The sequence below is a fragment of the Callithrix jacchus genome, chromosome 6 (assembly GCF_049354715.1).
Source record: "Callithrix jacchus isolate 240 chromosome 6, calJac240_pri, whole genome shotgun sequence".
NCBI classification, from domain to species: Eukaryota; Metazoa; Chordata; class Mammalia; order Primates; family Cebidae; genus Callithrix; species Callithrix jacchus.
The window spans coordinates 3,751,495-3,769,421 of NC_133507.1; the positions used below are offsets into that span (position 1 = coordinate 3,751,495).

General features: G+C 42.7%; 1 long non-coding RNA gene across 11 annotated transcripts in view; it reads left to right on the top strand.

Annotated features, from left to right (window-relative positions):
• LOC103793569 (uncharacterized) overlaps window positions 1–17,927 on the top strand; it is a 179,387-nt gene that overhangs the window by 22,192 nt on the left and 139,268 nt on the right. For 9 of the 11 annotated variants that reach the window (XR_013536497.1, XR_013536509.1, XR_013536505.1 and 6 more), the window contains exon 5: window positions 6,078–6,161. The exons of the other annotated variants lie outside the window; for them this stretch is intronic. This is a non-coding gene — a long non-coding RNA (uncharacterized LOC103793569). The remainder of the gene's footprint in view (window positions 1–6,077; window positions 6,162–17,927) is intronic. 11 annotated transcript variants of the gene reach the window in all.

Here is a 17,927-nt window from a genome sequence, read left to right on the forward strand (position 1 = left end):
TACCTTTGTCAAAAATCAACTGAGTATACACAGATATTATGTGTCAATTATTAATAAAATAAAACCTTAAAAAACCAATCCAGGCCAGATACAGTGGGATATGTCTGCAATCCCAGCACTTTGAGAGACTGAGGCAAGAGGATTGCTTGAGTCCAGGAGTTTGAGGTCAGCCTAGGCAACACAGCAAGAACCTGAGAGCCTGTCTGTACCAAAACAAACAAAAATAAAACAGACGTGGTGGTGGTGTGTGCCTGTAGTCCCAGCTACTCAGGAAGCTGGGACTGGAGGATCACTTGAGCCCTGGAGTTCTAAGGTTCAGTGGAGCTTACTTTTGTGGGTCTGTTACTGAGTTTGCTGTCTTATTCCATTGCTCTATGTGCCTGTCCTTCTGCCACATCCACACTGTCGTGATCAGTGTAGCTATGTAGCAAGCTTTAACACAAGGTATAGCAATTCCTCTCACTTTTTACTACTTGTTCAAGATTGTTTTAGTGATTTCAGGTTCTGTTCTTTTTATGCAAATACGAATAACTTTTATAGGATTCTGATAGGTATTACGTGAAGGCTATAGATCAATTTGGTGAGAATTGACCTCTTCATATGTTGAGTCTTTCGGTCCATGAACAATGTGTTTTTACATTTATTTAAGACTTTGATTTCATTCATCAGCATTTTATGACTTTCATCATACAGGCCTGTACATGCTTTGTTACGTGCATATCTGAGTATATCGTGTAATTTGAAATGATGGTGAGTGGTATGGTTTCTATATGTTCCTTGCTATTATATAGATATTTGATTGACTTTAGTGTGTTGACCTTGTGTCCTGTGATGTGCTTAAAACATTTTAAAGTACTAGGAGTTTTTTTGATATTTCTGGAGATTTTCTACGTACACCACTGTGTCATTTGAAATAGGGACAGTTTTATTTCTTTCTTTTCAATCTGTGTGCCTTTTATTTCTTTTTCTTGCCTTATTACACTGGTTAGATCTTTCAGCGCTGTGTTGCCTTGTTCCTAATCCGGGTGGAACGTATCCGCTCTTTCACCATTAAGTATGATGGACACTGTAGTTTGTTCATAGATGTTCTTTGTCAAGTTGAGATAACTCCTGTTTGTTGATTTGCTGACCCCTGACATAAGCGATGCTTCTGGGGCGTTGGCATTTTCATTTTCTTCTCCTGGGTAGTGTTACACAGTGCTACACAAATTGTCGAACTTTGTACTATATCACGAATTGTGTATTTATATTTTCTGAACTTTTATGTTTGTGTGCCATATGCCAATATATATTTTTAAATGGCTGATAATTTTCTGGAATCAAATTTTACAAAAAGTATGCAAAGAATTCTAAAAGCTACCAGAGAGAGAAAAAAAATAACCAACAAAGTTGCAAGAATTAGTCTCTCATGAACAAGAGTGAACCAAAGAAGATGATGAAAGTCTATTTTTAAGATGCTGGAAAAAGTGTCCTTTTAAGCTAGAATTCTATATTCATTAAAATTACATTCAAATGTAAGAGCAAATGATGACTTTTAGATCATCGAGAATTCAGAATTTTTATCCTGACAGACTCTCTCTGTGAAAATGAGCAGAAATTATATTTCAGCAAGAAAAAAATAGCATGAGGAAGAAATAGAACACAAACAAATAATGAACAATGACGTTAGTGAAAGATATTTTTCCTTAAGTGAGTTGCTTTTCAGTTTCACAATATAAATCTGGCAATAAAATGCCGGATTCTAACATGGGGGAGGTAGAGGTAGGGGAGTGGTTTCGTCCTGAGACTGTTACCTTGTTTGGAAGGATGTGGACATTGATTGTTTATTTTTTCAAACATATATGCTAATAAATTATAGGCAACACCAAGGAAAGAAAGAGAATGAATAACCTTCAATCAGTAGTTCAAAACCGAATACACGGCTATGAAAAATAAAATAATGAATCAAAGGTGTTTATTTAGTTCGAAAATGTTCTCCTTTGTGCACAATCCTGTTCCCTTTCAAAGGATCCAGAGACACGAAAACAGCACCTGCCATTGAAACTACTTCACAAGCAATGATTTTCATTATTTTGAATGCAATAGCAAAATTCTTACCTGTTATCTGATTTGCATTTATTGAAATAGCTTTCGAAAGATTCAAAATGACTTTTTGAATATAGATCCTTTCACAAGTGAAAACTCTAAAATTAACGGGAAATCTACTAAAACCACTGAAGTTTGAATTTCAGAAATCAAAGAAGAGATCCTTTTGGCTTTCTGCTTTCTCCTGTGCCGAAGTCGAGGGAAACGACTGCAGAGTAAGCTGAACAGGAGCTATTCAGACTGTCTAATGGCGGTGATCATTAATGACCTATCGTCTTATCTTACCAAGCTCGTATGGGAGCAAGTCATATTAACAAATTCTAAATGAAAAGTTAAATATATTATCATTTGCATAGAGGAATAAAAATGAGAACTCAGGACCTCTTAAAGGAGCTATACTTTTTCTTTATAAATATTGAGAAAAATTGGTGAAACTGAAATATACCACAAGTGGTATGTTAAATGCATTTATACAATATAGCCACTTAATGGGATCATTAGGGTATATACATTTTTAACAGCAAAATGCTTTTATAAAAGTGAAACTAATCACTTTATAAAACAAGATATGTAGAAAAATTCCATATGTAAAAATGTGTACTGTAATACAAAACTATGTATCTATATGCATATCTATAGAGAGAGAGGGAGAGGAAGGCCTGAAGTATGAACATAAATGCATACATGTGGTGCTACATTGTTGGTGTTGCATTCTTTAGTTTTTTATTTTCCTAATTTTCTAATCCAATTAAGATATATTGCCTGTGCACACAAAAAGGAGAGTACCCACTAAAAGAATAGTAAAAAAGACCATAACTATCTCTATCCAGTCTCTCTTCAAAACACGAAACAAACAAAAAACACACAACTATATAGATCAGTATGAAAAAGAAATGCAACTAAAAAAATTCCCACAAGAACCGTAACTAAAAGGTTGGGAGGACTAAAGACTCTAAAGTACTTGCAAGCAAAACGTAAACACCAAATTCAGCAGAGCTGTAGCTGAAGCTTCACTTGCACGCATTTGGGGCAGACAGGAGGAATCTGATGAAACTCCGTGGAAGAGAGAGGAAGCAAAAGAGAGCCTAAGATGGAACAGAAATCACAGCCTGAAGGGCAGTCCTAGATGGCAGAACCTATTTCAGGGAGGACATTTCAAAGTCCATGGGGTCTGAGGTAATAGCCCGAAAGGTGCATTGCTTCTGGAGGAAGGAGGTGGATACAAATATTGAAAAGGAAGATGAGCCCTTTGGGTACTGGGTGGTAAAGAACAGTTTAAGAATGTGACAGATAAAAGGAAAAATAGAAAGGACTCATACTCCATCCCTTCGTGTGCAGGCAAGAGTTAACTCAGCAGACCTAGGCTGTTCAAACCTTGCACATTCCCCCCCAACTAAAAGCCTGCCTTAAGAACTGGCCCGGCCGGGTGCGGTGGCTCAAGCCTGTAATCCCAGCACTTTGGGAGGCCGAGGCGGGTGGATCACGAGGTCAAGAGATCGAGACCATTCTGGTCAACATGGTGAAACCCCGTCTCTACTAAAAATACAAAAAAAAAAAAAAAATTAGCTTGGCACGGTGGCACGTGCCTGTAATCCAGCTACTCAGGAGGCTGAGGCAGGAGAATTGCCTGAACCCAGGAGGTGGAGGTTGCGGTGAGCCAAGATCGCGCCATTGGACTCCAGTCTGGGTGAAAAGAGCGAAACTCTGTCTCAAAAAAAAAAAAAAGAGAACTGGCTCTTGGCTACATCCCTGGAGGTGAGCTCTGAGTCCTGAGAACATTGTACCTGATAAGAGTGAGTGGGCACGCCTGAGGCCTTGTGCCACACTGTGTAGGTTTGATCAGGTCTTTTTTTTTTTTTTTGCCAATCAGTTTGAGCTTTATGAGGTTGCTCAGGTTAGCCTTGAACTGATGACCTCGCCTTCGTGAGCGCCATGACCTCCGGCGGGAGCCACTTCGGACCCCTTGATCAGGCCTTCTATGCTTACAGCGATCGCCTGTTTTTGCTCTGTGACTTACAGTGCTTGCCTGTTTTGATTCATGGGGCTGGGGTCTGGGCAGCAGAGGTATGTGGTGCAGTTGCTGCGCGGCTGCATAACTCAACTCCAGTGACAACCCTGGACTCAAGGTGCAGGTGGATCTCCCTGGTCCGTACACTTCGTACCCTTTGTCACATGCCGCTGGAATAGTGAGTGGTGCTAGCATACCTTTACTGGAAAGGACACCTGGAAGCTTGCCCTTGATTTCTCTTGGACTTTTCCCCGGGTGTTAACTTTAGGCTGTATTTCTGCTTTATTAAACTGTAACAAACTAAGAAGAGAGAAAATGATAAATCAATGAAATCAGAAATAAAAGAGAAGAAAGTATAACTGGTACCGCAGAGATACAAAGGATCATGAGAAATAACATGCCCGAAAACAGATAACGTAAAAAAAGAAATACATTTCTGAATGCATACACCCACCAAGATTGTACCATAAAGAAAGAGAAAATCCGAACAGAATGATAATGAGTAAAAAGATTGAATCAGTAATAAAGTCTCCAAGAAAAAAAGAAAAAAAAGCCCCAGACCTGATGAGTTTACTGCTGAATTGTACCAAACATTAAGGAAGAACTAACACCAATCATTCTCAAACTCTTCCAAAAAATCAATAAGGGAATAATTTCAAACTCTTTTTACAAGGCCAGCATTACCCTGATATCAAAGCCACACAAGAGCATGGCAAAAAAATGAAATTATAGGTCAATATCCTTGATGAACATAGATGCAAAAATCCTCAAAACCAAAATGCCAGCAAACTGAATTCAACGACACATTAAAACGATAATTTACTGTGATCAGGTGGGTCCATCCTAAGGATGGTTCAATATATGCAAATAAATATCATACATCATGTTAACAAAATCCGGGGTAAAAACCGTATGATCATCTCGTTATATGCATAAGAAGCATTTGACAAAAATCAACATCCCTTCAGGATAAAACTGTCCACAAATTAAGAATAAAACGAATGTGCTTCAGCATAATAAAGGCCATATATAATAAGCCAACAGCTGACATGTTCAGTGGTAAACAGTTGGCACCCTTTAAGATACACAACAAAAGGATGCCTACTTTCTTGACTTTTATTCAGCATAGCGCTGGAAGTTTTGGCAGAGCAGTTAGGCAAGAGAAAGAAATAAAAGGCATCCAAATAGAAAAGGAAGAAGGGAAATTGTCACTGCCGACAACATAATCTTCTATTTAGAGAGCCCTAAAGAGTCCCCCAAAAACCTGTTAGAACTAATAGCAATGCAGTAAGGTTGCAGGACATAAATTCAACACACGAAAATCAGTATTGTTTCTATATATTAAGAACAAATGATCTGAAAAGATAATGAAGAGAACAATCCCATTTATAATAGCTGCAGATAAAATAAACTAAATAGTTATGAACAACTTAAACCAAGAAGGTTGTTATAAGTAACTTTTTTGATGCCGCAAAAGACGTAGCACTCGAATATCAATTTCCTCAGCAAGGCAATTTACTTCCACAGAAGGATGCAGCTCACAGATGGGACCATGGTGAGTGCCGCCTGGACAAGCAGGGCAAGGGGTGCTTATGCCTGACAGAGGTCGCCCCTACTGCTGTGTCATTCTCTGAGTGGCTGGGGTTAGAGTGCACAGTCTAGTCTAATTCCGATTGGCTATTTCAAAGGGAGAAGGGGTACCAGCTGGAGGGGGAGGGGTGGGTAGTCTCCCAGGAAGGTTATGGGCAGGTCAGAGCAGGTAAGCAGGGGCCACAGCAGGTGACCAGAGCAGGTGACTGGAGCAGGTGCCCAGGATGAGTCAGGACAGGTCAGGGGACCGTGGGAACAGATGGGAACCACTGATTAGAACTGGTGGAGAAGGTTGTTTACTGAAACTACAAGGAAGTTGAACTTTAAAAGAGAGAATTAAAGAATAAGAGATATTATGCAGCAATCAGAAATGATGAGTTCGTGTCGTTTGTAGGGACATGGATGAAGCTGGAAAACATCATCCTCAGCAGACTGACACAAGAACAGAAAATGAAACACCGCATATTCTCACTCATAGGTGGGTGATGAAAAATGAGAACACATGGACACAGAAAGGGGAGTACTAAACACTGGGGTCTATTGGGGGGAAAAGGGGAGGGCCAGTGGGAGGGGGAGGTGGGGAGGGATAGCCTGGGGAGAAATGCCAAATGTGGGTGAAGGGGAGAAGAAAAGCAAAGCACACTGCCATGTGTGTACCTACGCAACTGTCTTGCATGCTCTGCTCATGTACCCCAAAACCTATAATCCAATAAAAAATTTAAAAAAAAAAAAAAAAAAATAAAGAATAAGAGAGCTGTAAGGAAAGAAAAAAAACAATTAAAAAATGGGCAACTGATCTGAATAGACATTTCTCAAAAGAAGACATGTAAGTGGCCAACAATATATGAAAAAATGCTCAACAGCATTAATTATTATTATTATTTATTTATTTTATTTGAGACAGAGTTTCGCTGTTGTTACCCAGGCTGGAGTGCAATGGCGCGATCTCGGCTCACCGCAACCTCCGCCTCCTGGGTTCAGGCAATTCTCCTGCCTCAGCCTCCCGAGTAGCTGGGATTACAGGCACGCGCCACCATGCCCAGCTAATTTTTTGTATTTTTAGTAGAGACGGGGTTTCACCATGTTGACCAGGATGGTCTGGATCTCTTGACCTCATGATCCACCCGCCTCGGCCTCCCAAAGTGCTGGGATTACAGGCGTGAACCACGGCACCCGGCAACATCATTAATTATTAAAGAAATGCAAATAAAAACGACAATGAGATATTTCCTCACACTTGCCAGTATGGCTATGATCCAAAAGACAAAAGATAACAGACGTTGACAAGGCTGCGGAGTAAAAGGAGCTCCTGGACACTGTTGACAGCATGTCAAGTGGTACAGCCATTACTGAAAACAGTTTGGGGGGTTGCCCCAAAATAAAAATAGAACTACTATATGATCCAGCAATCCCACTTTTAGGTGTTCAGCCAGAAGATTTGAAATCATGGAACATCTAACCCAGAACGATTAACTGTAAGACGTATCTTAAAACTTTAAAATGAAGAAAAAAAAGAAATCTGAGGGCCTGCAGGAAAAAGAGCAAATAACCTACAAAGACAGAAGAGGTGGGTGCCAGGCATTCCAAAAGCAACACACAACTCAAGGCAATAAAGGTGAAGCGTTTTAAGACACCCCAGAAAATAGAGGGTGAAAAAAGAATTTATATGCAGTCAAGCTGTCTTTTAAACAGTAAGGCTGCAGAAAAAGGGTTTTAAATCGGTAGGCGCCCAGAGAATACTGAGCTCATGAGCCCCTCTCCAAGGAGCCGAGTTCATCCAGCCACAGCATGGCTGGAGAAACTCGTCAAAAGGACTGTTAACTAAGAGAGGTTTAAAGGGTGCCCTGTTCATCTTTGTGCTTGCAGCCCTGAGATTAGCACCTGGATGGGGCAGTCAATCCCACTTTTACCGTACAACAGCGGTTTTAGAGGAAAAAAAGAAATCTGCAAAACGTCCGTGTGGGATTTCACCAGGCTTAGCTGTTGGGAATGATAAGACCTCACTATTGGAGAGATATGTAAAAGAAGATCGGAGATGAATTCCGAGGAACTAACCTAACCATGGAGCCAACAGCAACTGTAAGCAGTGTGGGGGGCAAGCAGTGCTGGGTCCAAGCCAGTACTAAGGCTCCTTGGCAGCTAAAATATCAGGAGAAAGAAGAGTTCGATTCAGGCAACAATTGGGCCATGTTCTTTTTTTATTTTTTGAGAAGGAGTTTCACTCTTGTTACCCAGGCTGGAGTGCAATGGCGCGATCTCGGCTCACTGCAACCTCTGCCTCCTGGGTTCAGGCAATTCACTGCCTCGGCCTCCTGAGTAGCTGGGATTACAGGCACGCACCACCATGCCCAGCTGATTTTTTGTATTTTTAGTAGAGACGGGGTTTCACCATGTTGACCAGGATGGTCTCGATCTCTTGACGTCGTGATCCACCCGCCTCGGCCTCCCAAAGTGCTGGGATTACAGATGTGACCGCGCCCGGCCGGGCCACGTTCTTAAAGGCAAGGTCAGCTACAGCTGAGTAGCTACTGCCCCTTCAAATGGGCAGGGGCTTTCCCCTTTGCCAGAGAGCCCACAACTCACTGCTGCACCCTAATATAAGGCTACATGCCAGCTCGTGAGTGTCATCCTTCTTTCCCGGTTCTTTGGACGCTTCCCGAGTTCTCTTTCTGGCACCTATATGCTCTTGAGAAAGGACTTCAAAACCCTTATCAAAATGTAGAATGTTCCGTTTGTACAGCGCCAGTAGCAAGCTTACCCCTACACCAATGTGCTGAGATTTCATATGGCTTTTAAAGTATTGATATGGTGTGTAACTGAAGTCAGAGACTCAACACATTCTTAAAGAGATCAAAATTCAGTTCTGCTATATTTCCGGGAATTGTAAAGCAGTTCATTCAGTTAAAAAAAAAAAAAAAAAAAAGAAAGAAAAGCTGATAAAGCAAAGCTCTTGAAGTACATCCAAAGCTTTTGACACTTCCAGTTCCCTTTTTAGAGGTATCGCTATGATCAATATGATATGAATTCTTTCACACCTTTCTCTAAACACATGCACACACTCGCATATGCATATATTGTGTGTGTGTGTGTGTGTGTATAATATGTGTATATCCCCTCTGAAAATATATGGTATAACATCCATATGCATCCATTTTACTAACACGATGTTGAACAAAAACCTCATTTAAAAAAAGAGTACATGAAGTTCAAAACCCAGGCAGAATGAAGTATTTAGGGACACATGCTTAGGCAGTAAAACAAAAAGGAACAAGAAAGTCATTACCAGAAAATAACTATAGCAGTTAACTTTTAGGAGAAATGGGTGAGGGGTCGGCGGGGTGTGGAGAGGTGATTGGTCGTGAACTTTCTGGTTTCCAGGTTGGTGCCAACATTCTATTCCATGACCTGGGAAGTGTTCCCACAGGTGCTGACCTTGTTGTAATTCCTACAATGGCTTCCTTTATTTTGAGCGCGTCACTGTGTAAAAGCGTCAGTAAGAATGGCGCAGTGGTAAAGAGCCCTGCTAACGACAAGCAGCCAGCATAATCCCTTTCTCACTAGCAGACACCGGCGGACGACCAGGAAGTCCTGGGAAGGGGATTCTGCCACAAGTGCCCAGCCCAGGAAGCCTTGCCTCCCACCCAGTGGCAGGCCTAAGACTTCCCTCCCGCAAGGAGAGACACCAGGTGGCCAGGAAGTGCTGGCACAGAAATTTCAGCCACAACGATCACCCAAGAGAGCCTCCGAAAGCCTCTGTCTTCCGGCCTGAGCCTCCACTCCCTCCCACAGAAACACTGGGTGGTGAGCAGCACTGCAAGGGGAATCCCACTGGAGAAAGTGGCCTAAGAAGTCATTTCTCCGCTCAGGCCAGAGACTCCCTTCCTCTCCTAGAGGTACCCAGAAGTCCTGCCTGGGGAGGGCTCTCTGTGATGTCAGGAAGCCCCAGGGTAGCCCATGGGAGCCACAGCAGCACCACATAAAGCAAGCCAACTGGAATAGGACTGGAAAGGCTTTGAAAATGTTACTTTCCCTGGGACCGCAGCCCACAAAAATAGGCCACAACTCTGTACTGAACAGTGACACTGCCTGCTAATGAAGAAGCTAAGATAGCATCGACATTCTCAAAATATAAGATCTCAAATGACAGGACACAACTGGGATTGCTTGTCACGCCAGGAGCCAGGAAATTCACAAGCAGAATAAGAAGACAATCAGCTGACATCAGCAGCAAGATGACTTAGGAGCTGGAATTCGCTGGCAAGGAATTTAAAGCAGCAATTACAAAATTATCATGAGGCAAATTTTAAAAATAAGAATTTGTCAGCAGAGAAATAGAAGTTATAAAAAAGGACCAACTGGAAATTATAGAACTGAAGAATTTAATAACAATTTTATTTAAGCTGGCAGATGTGCTCAAGAGTAGACTCAAGATGACAGAGTAAAATCAGTATATTTGAAAAAAGATCAGAAGAGTCACTCGATCTGAACAAAAGAAAGAAAGACTGGAAAAAAGTGTGTAGAGCCTCTGGGACTGTGGGATAACAAAAATCCCAGCATTTGTTTCATCAGAATCGCAAAAGAATGAAAGTGGAACTGAAACAGTCTTTAAAGAAACAATGGATGAGAACTCCCCAAATTTGGTAAGACACATACACCTGGAGCCGGGCGCGGTGGCTCAAGCCTGTAATCCCAGCACTTTGGGAGGCCGAGGTAGGTGGATCATGAGGTCAAGAGATCGAGACCATCCCGGTCAACATGGTGAAACCCCGTCTCTACTAAAAATACAAAAAATTAGCCGGGCACGGTGGCACGTGCCTGTAATCCCAGCTACTCAGGAGGCTGAGGCAGGAGAATTGCCTGAACCCAGGCGGCGGAGGTTGCAGTGAGCCGAGATCGTGCCATTGCACTCCAGCCTGGGTAACGAGCGAAACTCCGTCTCAAAAAAAAAAAAAAAAAAAAAAAACTCAAGAAGCTTGGAGAATCCCAAATAGGGTGTAAATCTAATGAAATCTATATAAACACGCATCATAATTTAGACTTTGGCTCATTTTTAATTAAATTGTGTTCTTACCGTTGAATTTCGAGGATGTTTTGCTTATTCTGAATACAAGTCCTTTGTCAGATTGTGATTAGCAAATACATTCTCCAAGTGTGTGCCTTGTCTTCTCTGAATAGTATCTTTGGCTGTGGAGACGTTTTTTGTTTTTTTTTTAACTTTTATTCTGGGTTCAGGGGACGTGTAGGTTTGTTATGTAAGTAAATTCGTGTCATGGGGTTTGTTATACAGATTGTTTTGTCACCCAGGTACTAAGCCTAGTACTCACTAGCTGTTTTCTCTGCTCCTCTCTCTTCTCCCACCCACCCAGGTACTAAGCCTAGTACTCACTAGCCATTTTCTCTGCTCTCCTCTCTTCTCCCACCCACCCAGGTACTAAGCCTAGTACTCACTAGCCGTTTTCTCTGCTCCTCTCTCTTCTCCCACCCACCCAGGTACTAAGCCTGGTACTCACTAGCCGTTTTCTCTGCTCTCCTCTGTTCTCCCACCCACCCAGGTACTAAGCCTAGTACTCACTAGCCGTTTTCTCTGCTCTTCTCTCTTCTCCCACCCACCCAGGTACTAAGCCTAGTACTCACTAGCCGTTTTCTCTGCTCTCCTCTGTTCTCCCACCCCCCCAGGTACTAAGCCTGGTACTCACTAGCTGTTTTCTCTGCTCTTCTCTCTTCTCCCACCCACCCAGGTACTAAGCCTGGTACTCACTAGCTGTTTTCTCTGCTCTCCTCTCTTCTCCCACCCACCCAGGTACTAAGCCTAGTACTCACTAGCTGTTTCCTCTGCTCTCCTCTCTCCTCCCACCCACCCAGGTACAAAGCCTGGTACTCACTAGCTGTTTTCTCTGCTCTCCTCTCTTCTCCCACCTACCCAGGTACTAAGCCTAATACTCACTAGCCGTTTTCTCTGCTCCTCTCTTCTCCCACCCACCCAGGTACTAAGCCTAGTACTCACTAGCTGTTTCCTCTGCTCTCCTCTCTCCTCCCACCCACCCAGGTACAAAGCCTGGTACTCACTAGCTGTTTTCTCTGCTCTCCTCTCTTCTCCCACCCACCCAGGTACTAAGCCTAGTACTCACTAGCCGTTTTCTCTGCTCTCCTCTCTTCTCCCACCCACCCAGGTACTAAGCCTAGTACTCATTAGCCATTTCCTCTGCTCTCCTCTCTCCTCCCACCCACCCAGGTACTAAGCCTGGTACTCACTAGCTGTTTTCTCTGCTCTCCTCTCTCCTCCCACCCACCCAGGTACTAAGCCTGGTACTCACTAGCCGTTTTCTCTGCTCTCCTCTCTTCTCCCACCTACCCAGGTACTAAGCCTAATACTCATTAACTGTTTTCTCTGCTCTCCTCTCTTCTCCCACCCATCCAGGTACTAAGCCTAGTACTCACTAGCCGTTTTCTCTGCTCTCCTCTCTTCTCCCACCCACCCAGGTACTAAACCTGGTACTCACTAGCCGTTTTCTCTGCTCTCCTCTCTTCTCCCACCCACCCAGGTACTAAGCCTGGTACTCACTAGCCGTTTTCTCTGCTCCTCTCTCTTCTCCCACGCACCCAGGTACTAAGCCTGGTACTCACTAGCTGTTTTCTCTGCTCTCCTCTCTTCTCCCACCCACCCAGGTACTAAGCCTGGTACTTACTAGCCGTTTTCTCTGCTCTCCTCTGTTCTCCCACGCCCCCAGGTACTAAGCCTGGTACTCACTAGCTGTTTTCTCTGCTCTCCTCTCTTCTCCCACCCACCCAGGTACTAAGCCTAGTACTCACTAGCTGTTTCCTCTGCTCTCCTCTCTCCTCCCACCCACCCAGGTACAAAGCCTAATACTCACTAGCTGTTTTCTCTGCTCTCCTCTCTTCTCCCACCCACCCAGGTACTAAGCCTAGTACTCACTAGCTGTTTCCTCTGCTCTCCTCTCTCCTCCCACCCACCCAGGTACAAAGCCTGGTACTCACTAGCTGTTTTCTCTGCTCTCCTCTCTTCTCCCACCCACCCAGGTACTAAGCCTAATACTCACTAGCCGTTTTCTCTGCTCCTCTCTCTTCTCCCACCTACCCAGGTACTAAGCCTAATACTCATTAAGTGTTTTCTCTGCTCCTCTCTCTTCTCCCACCCACCCAGGTACTAAGCCTAGTACTCACTAGCCGTTTTCTCTGCTCTCCTCTCTTCTCCCACCCACCCAGGTACTAAGCCTAGTACTCATTAGCCATTTCCTCTGCTCTCCTCTCTCCTCCCACCCACCCAGGTACTAAGCCTGGTACTCACTAGCTGTTTTCTCTGCTCTCCTCTCTCCTCCCACCCACCCAGGTACTAAGCCTGGTACTCACTAGCCGTTTTCTCTGCTCTCCTCTCTTCTCCCACCTACCCAGGTACTAAGCCTAATACTCATTAACTGTTTTCTCTGCTCTCCTCTCTTCTCCCACCCATCCAGGTACTAAGCCTAGTACTCACTAGCCGTTTTCTCTGCTCTCCTCTCTTCTCCCACCCACCCAGGTACTAAGCCTGGTACTCACTAGCCGTTTTCTCTGCTCTCCTCTCTTCTCCCACCCACCCAGGTACTAAGCCTGGTACTCACTAGCCGTTTTCTCTGCTCCTCTCTCTTCTCCCATGCACCCAGGTACTAAGCCTGGTACTCACTAGCTGTTTTCTCTGCTCTCCTCTCTTCTCCCACCCACCCAGGTACTAAGCCTAATACTCACTAGCCGTTTTCTCTGCTCCTCTCTCTTCTCCCACCCACCCAGGTACTAAGCCTGGTACTCACTAGCTGTTTTCTCTGCTCTCCTCTCTTCTCCCACCCACCCAGGTACTAAGCCTGGTACTCACTAGCTGTTTTCTCTGCTCTCCTCTCTTCTCCCACCCACCCAGGTACTAAGCCTAATACTCACTAGCCGTTTTCTCTGCTCCTCTCTCTTCTCCCACCTACCCAGGTACTAAGCCTAATACTCATTAACTGTTTTCTCTGCTCCTCTCTCTTCTCCCACCCACCCAGGTACTAAGCCTAGTACTCACTAGCCGTTTTCTCTGCTCTCCTCTCTTCTCCCACCCACCCAGGTACTAAGCCTAGTACTCACTAGCTGTTTTCTCTGCTCCTCTCTCTTCTCCCACCCACCCAGGTACTAAGCCTAGTACTCACTAGCTGTTTTCTCTGCTCCTCTCTCTTCTCCCACCCACCCAGGTACTAAGCCTAGTACTCACTAGCCGTTTTCTCTGCTCTCCTCTCTTCTCCCACCCACCCAGGTACTAAGCCTAGTACTCACTAGCTGTTTTCTCTGCCTCTCTCTCTTCTCCCACCCACCCAGGTACTAAGCCTAATACTCAGTAGCCGTTTTCTCTGCTCTCCTCTCTTCTCCCACCCACCCAGGTACTAAGCCTAATACTCACTAGCCGTTTTCTCTGCTCCTCTCTCTTCTCCCACCCACCCAGGTACTAAGCCTAGTACTCACTAGCTGTTTTCTCTGCCTCTCTCTCTTCTCCCACCCTCCACCCTCATCACTCGACCCCGTTGTCTGTTTCCCCTCTTGTGTCCATGCATTCTCAACATTTAGCTTCCACTTACGAGTGAGAACATGTGGTATTTGCTTTTCTGCTCCTGCCTTCGTTTGCTGAGAATAATGACCTCCAGCTCCATCCGTGTTTCTGCAAAAGATATGATCTTATTCTTTTTTACAGCGGTGTAGTATTATATGGTGTATATGTACAAACTTTTCTTCATCCAATCCATTATTGATGGGCATTTAGGCTGATTCCATGTTTCGGCTATTGTAAATAGTGTTTGTGACAGAAGGATTCCTCAATGCTGGATTGAATGGTAGTCCTGGTTTTAGCTCGTTCAGAAATCACTGCACTGCTTCCCACAGTGGCTGAACTAATTTACACTCCCATAAACAGTGCATAAGCCTTCCGTTTTTTCCACCACCTGGACAAGTTTTAATTTGGTAAAGTCCAATTGACCCATTTTTTCTTTCACGGATTATGCATTTGTCTTATCTAGAAACTTGTCACCAAACACAAGGTCATACTTATTTTCTCCTGTATTTTCTTCTATAAATTTCGCAGTTTTGCATTTTAATTTGAGTCTGTAACCCATTTTGGGTGACTTTTGTGTAAGGTATGGGGTCTATGTCAGGGCTTTTATTTTTGTATATGGACATTCGATTTCCCTAATACCATTTGTTGAAAATGGCGTCCTTGCCATTGAAGAGCTTTAGCACATTTCTAAAAAAAAATCTGTCAACTGAATTTATGTAGGTCTGTTTGCGCAGGCTCCCTGTACCTTCCATTGATAAATAAGTCTGTTTCTTAAACCAATACACTACTGTCTTCATTACTGTGGCTTTACAGTCGATACTGAAATTGAGTAATGTGAATCCTCCAACTTCCTTCCTTTCTTTAAACATTGTGTTGGTTACTCCATTCATCAACAGATGTGGGATACTCAGGTTATCTATTTCCATGCCAGTCTGGTAGTTTGCATCTTTTAAGAGGGAAGTGGTCCCTTTTATCTAAATTATCAAATTTATGGGATGAGAGTTGTTGATAGCCTTTATTATTAATTATCAGTCTTTTAATAACTGGACTCAGTAGTAATTGGGAACTCATGCCTTCTCTTTTTTCCTTCTTGATTAGTTCTGGTAAAGAATTGTCAGTTTTACTGATCTTTTCCAACAACCATCTTTTAGTTTCACGGTGTTTCCCAATTGCTTTTGTTTTCAAGCTTAGATTTTTAATTCTAACAATTAGGATGTGGTTCCGTCTGCTTGTTTTAGGGTTAATTTGATCTTTTTTGTCTCTCATTACTGAAGTAGAAGCTTGGATTATTTATTTTAGATCTCACTTCTTTTCTATTATATGCACTTAATGCTACAAGTCTCTTCTAATCATGATCTAAGCTGCATTTTATCAACTTTGATAAGCTACATTTTCATTTTCATTTAGTTGAAAATATTTTTAAAAATTTCTCTTGATACCCCTTTGACTCATGGGTGGCTTAACTTCCTAAAATTTGGGATTTTCCAGATATCTTTCTGGTGTTAATTTCTAGTTTAATTCTATTGAGTTCTCAGACTGTACTTTGTATGATTTCTATTCTTTTTTTTTTGAGCCTGAGTTTCGCTCTTGTTGCCCATGCTGGAGTGCAATGGCGCGAACTTGGCTCACTGCAACCTCTGCCTCCTGGGTTCAGGCAATTCTCCTGCCTCAGCCTCCTGAGTAGCTGGGATTACAGGCACGTGCCACCACGCCCAGCCCAATTTCTATTCTTTTTAATGAATTAAGGTGTGTTATAAAATCAGAGTATGGTCCGTCTTGGTGAATGTCCTGTGTGCACTGGTGAAGAATATGTATGCTGCTGATGTGGAAGGAAGTTTCTGTAAATGTCAGTTAGGTCCAACTTAGTTCAGATCATCCATCCTCACTCATTTTCTGCTTTCTTGATTTATCAGTGACGGAAGTGTCCAATTACAATTGTGAAATTGTCTGTTTTTCTTTTTAATTGTACACGTTTCTGCCTCATGTATTTTGGTGCTTGTTTTTAGGTGCCTATACTTTAGGATTGTCATGTGTTCTTGGAGAACTGATCCCGTTTGTGATTATGAAATGTCACTTTTCATCCCTGATAATCTTCAGTGTTCTGAACTCAGCTGTGTCTGGAAGCAATAGAACTATTCTAGCTCCCTTTCGATTAGCGTTGGCATAGTATACGTTCCTCAGTTCACTTGCTTGTCATCTGTTTGAGTTTTACATTTAATGTGACATTTCCTAAGCAGCATACGGTTGGGTCTTTTTTATACATCCAATCTGACAATTTCTGGCCTTTACCTGGTATATTTTGACCATTAACATTTAAAGTAGTAACGAATATAGTTGGATTAAAACCTGATATCTTAGTAATTGTTTTCTTTTTCTTTTTTTTTTTTTTTTTTGAGACGGAGTTTCACTCTTGTTGCCCAGGCTGGAGTGCAATGGTGCGATCTCGGCTCAACGCAACCTCAGCCTCCTGGGTTCTGGCAATTCTCCTGCCTCAGCCTCCCGAGTAGCTGGGATCACAGGCACACGCCACCATGCCCAGCTAATTTTTTGTATTTTTAGTAGAGACGGGGTTTCACCATGTTGACCAGGATGGTCTCCATCTCTTGACCTCGTGATCCTCCCGCCTCGGCCTCCCAAAGTGCTGGGATTACAGGTGTGAGCCACCGCGCCCGGCCTAGTAATTGTTTTCTATTACATTGTTCTTTTTTCTTCTCACCATGTTTCTGCCTTTAGGGGTTTCAATTGCATAGTTTATATAGTTCTATTTCACCTCCTTTCTTTATACATCGTTTACACTTTCTTTATGAGTTTGTTCTAGCGATTGTTCTAGGGTTTATAGTACACATTTTAAAATGATTAAGTCCACCTTCTCATAGCATGATTTCATGTGTGGTGCTCGTACCTTGTAACAGAGCATTCCCGATTTCTCTTCCATCCCTTCTGAAGTCATGCATCTCACTTATCTATACACCGTCAACATTAACATGCCAGTATTATTGCCTCAGACAGACAGTTGTCTTCTAGCTCAGTTTAGAATAGAAAAATAATGTATTTTACCTTCATTTATTTCTTTTAATACTTTCTCTCTTCTGCGAGAACAAGTTTCTGACCTATATCATTTTCCATCTGCCTGAAGACATTTTAACATCTGTTGTATGGTAGGTCTACTGTCAATGAACTGCTTTAGATTTTCTTTGATGAGAAATATTTTTCCTTCACTTTTAATAAAAAATAAGATATAAAATTTGTTGGATATGAAATCTGATACTGGCAGGGTTTTGATTTTCTTAAGTATTTTACTCTAATCTTTCCTTTCTTGCGTGGTGTCTGCTGTTATTTGTACCCTTGTTCCTCTGTAGATATGTTGTTTTGTCCCTTTGTCTTCCTTTAAAATTTCATCTATTTCTTTATGGTTTGAAAATGAGTTTTCTAGTTTTTTTTTTTTTTTAATTTATACTTTGCCTGTTATTCTGTGAGCGTTCTGAATCTGTAATATACTATCTATCGTTGATTTTAAACTCCTTGGTCATAATTTCTTCAAACATTCCGTCTGCCCCATTCTCTTCCTGCTCCTTCTGGTGCTCCAAAAATGTGCATGCTACACCTTTTCCTATTGTGCCACAGTGCTGGGAAGTTCTCTTCTGTTATTTGTCTTTGTGTGTGTATGTTTCCATT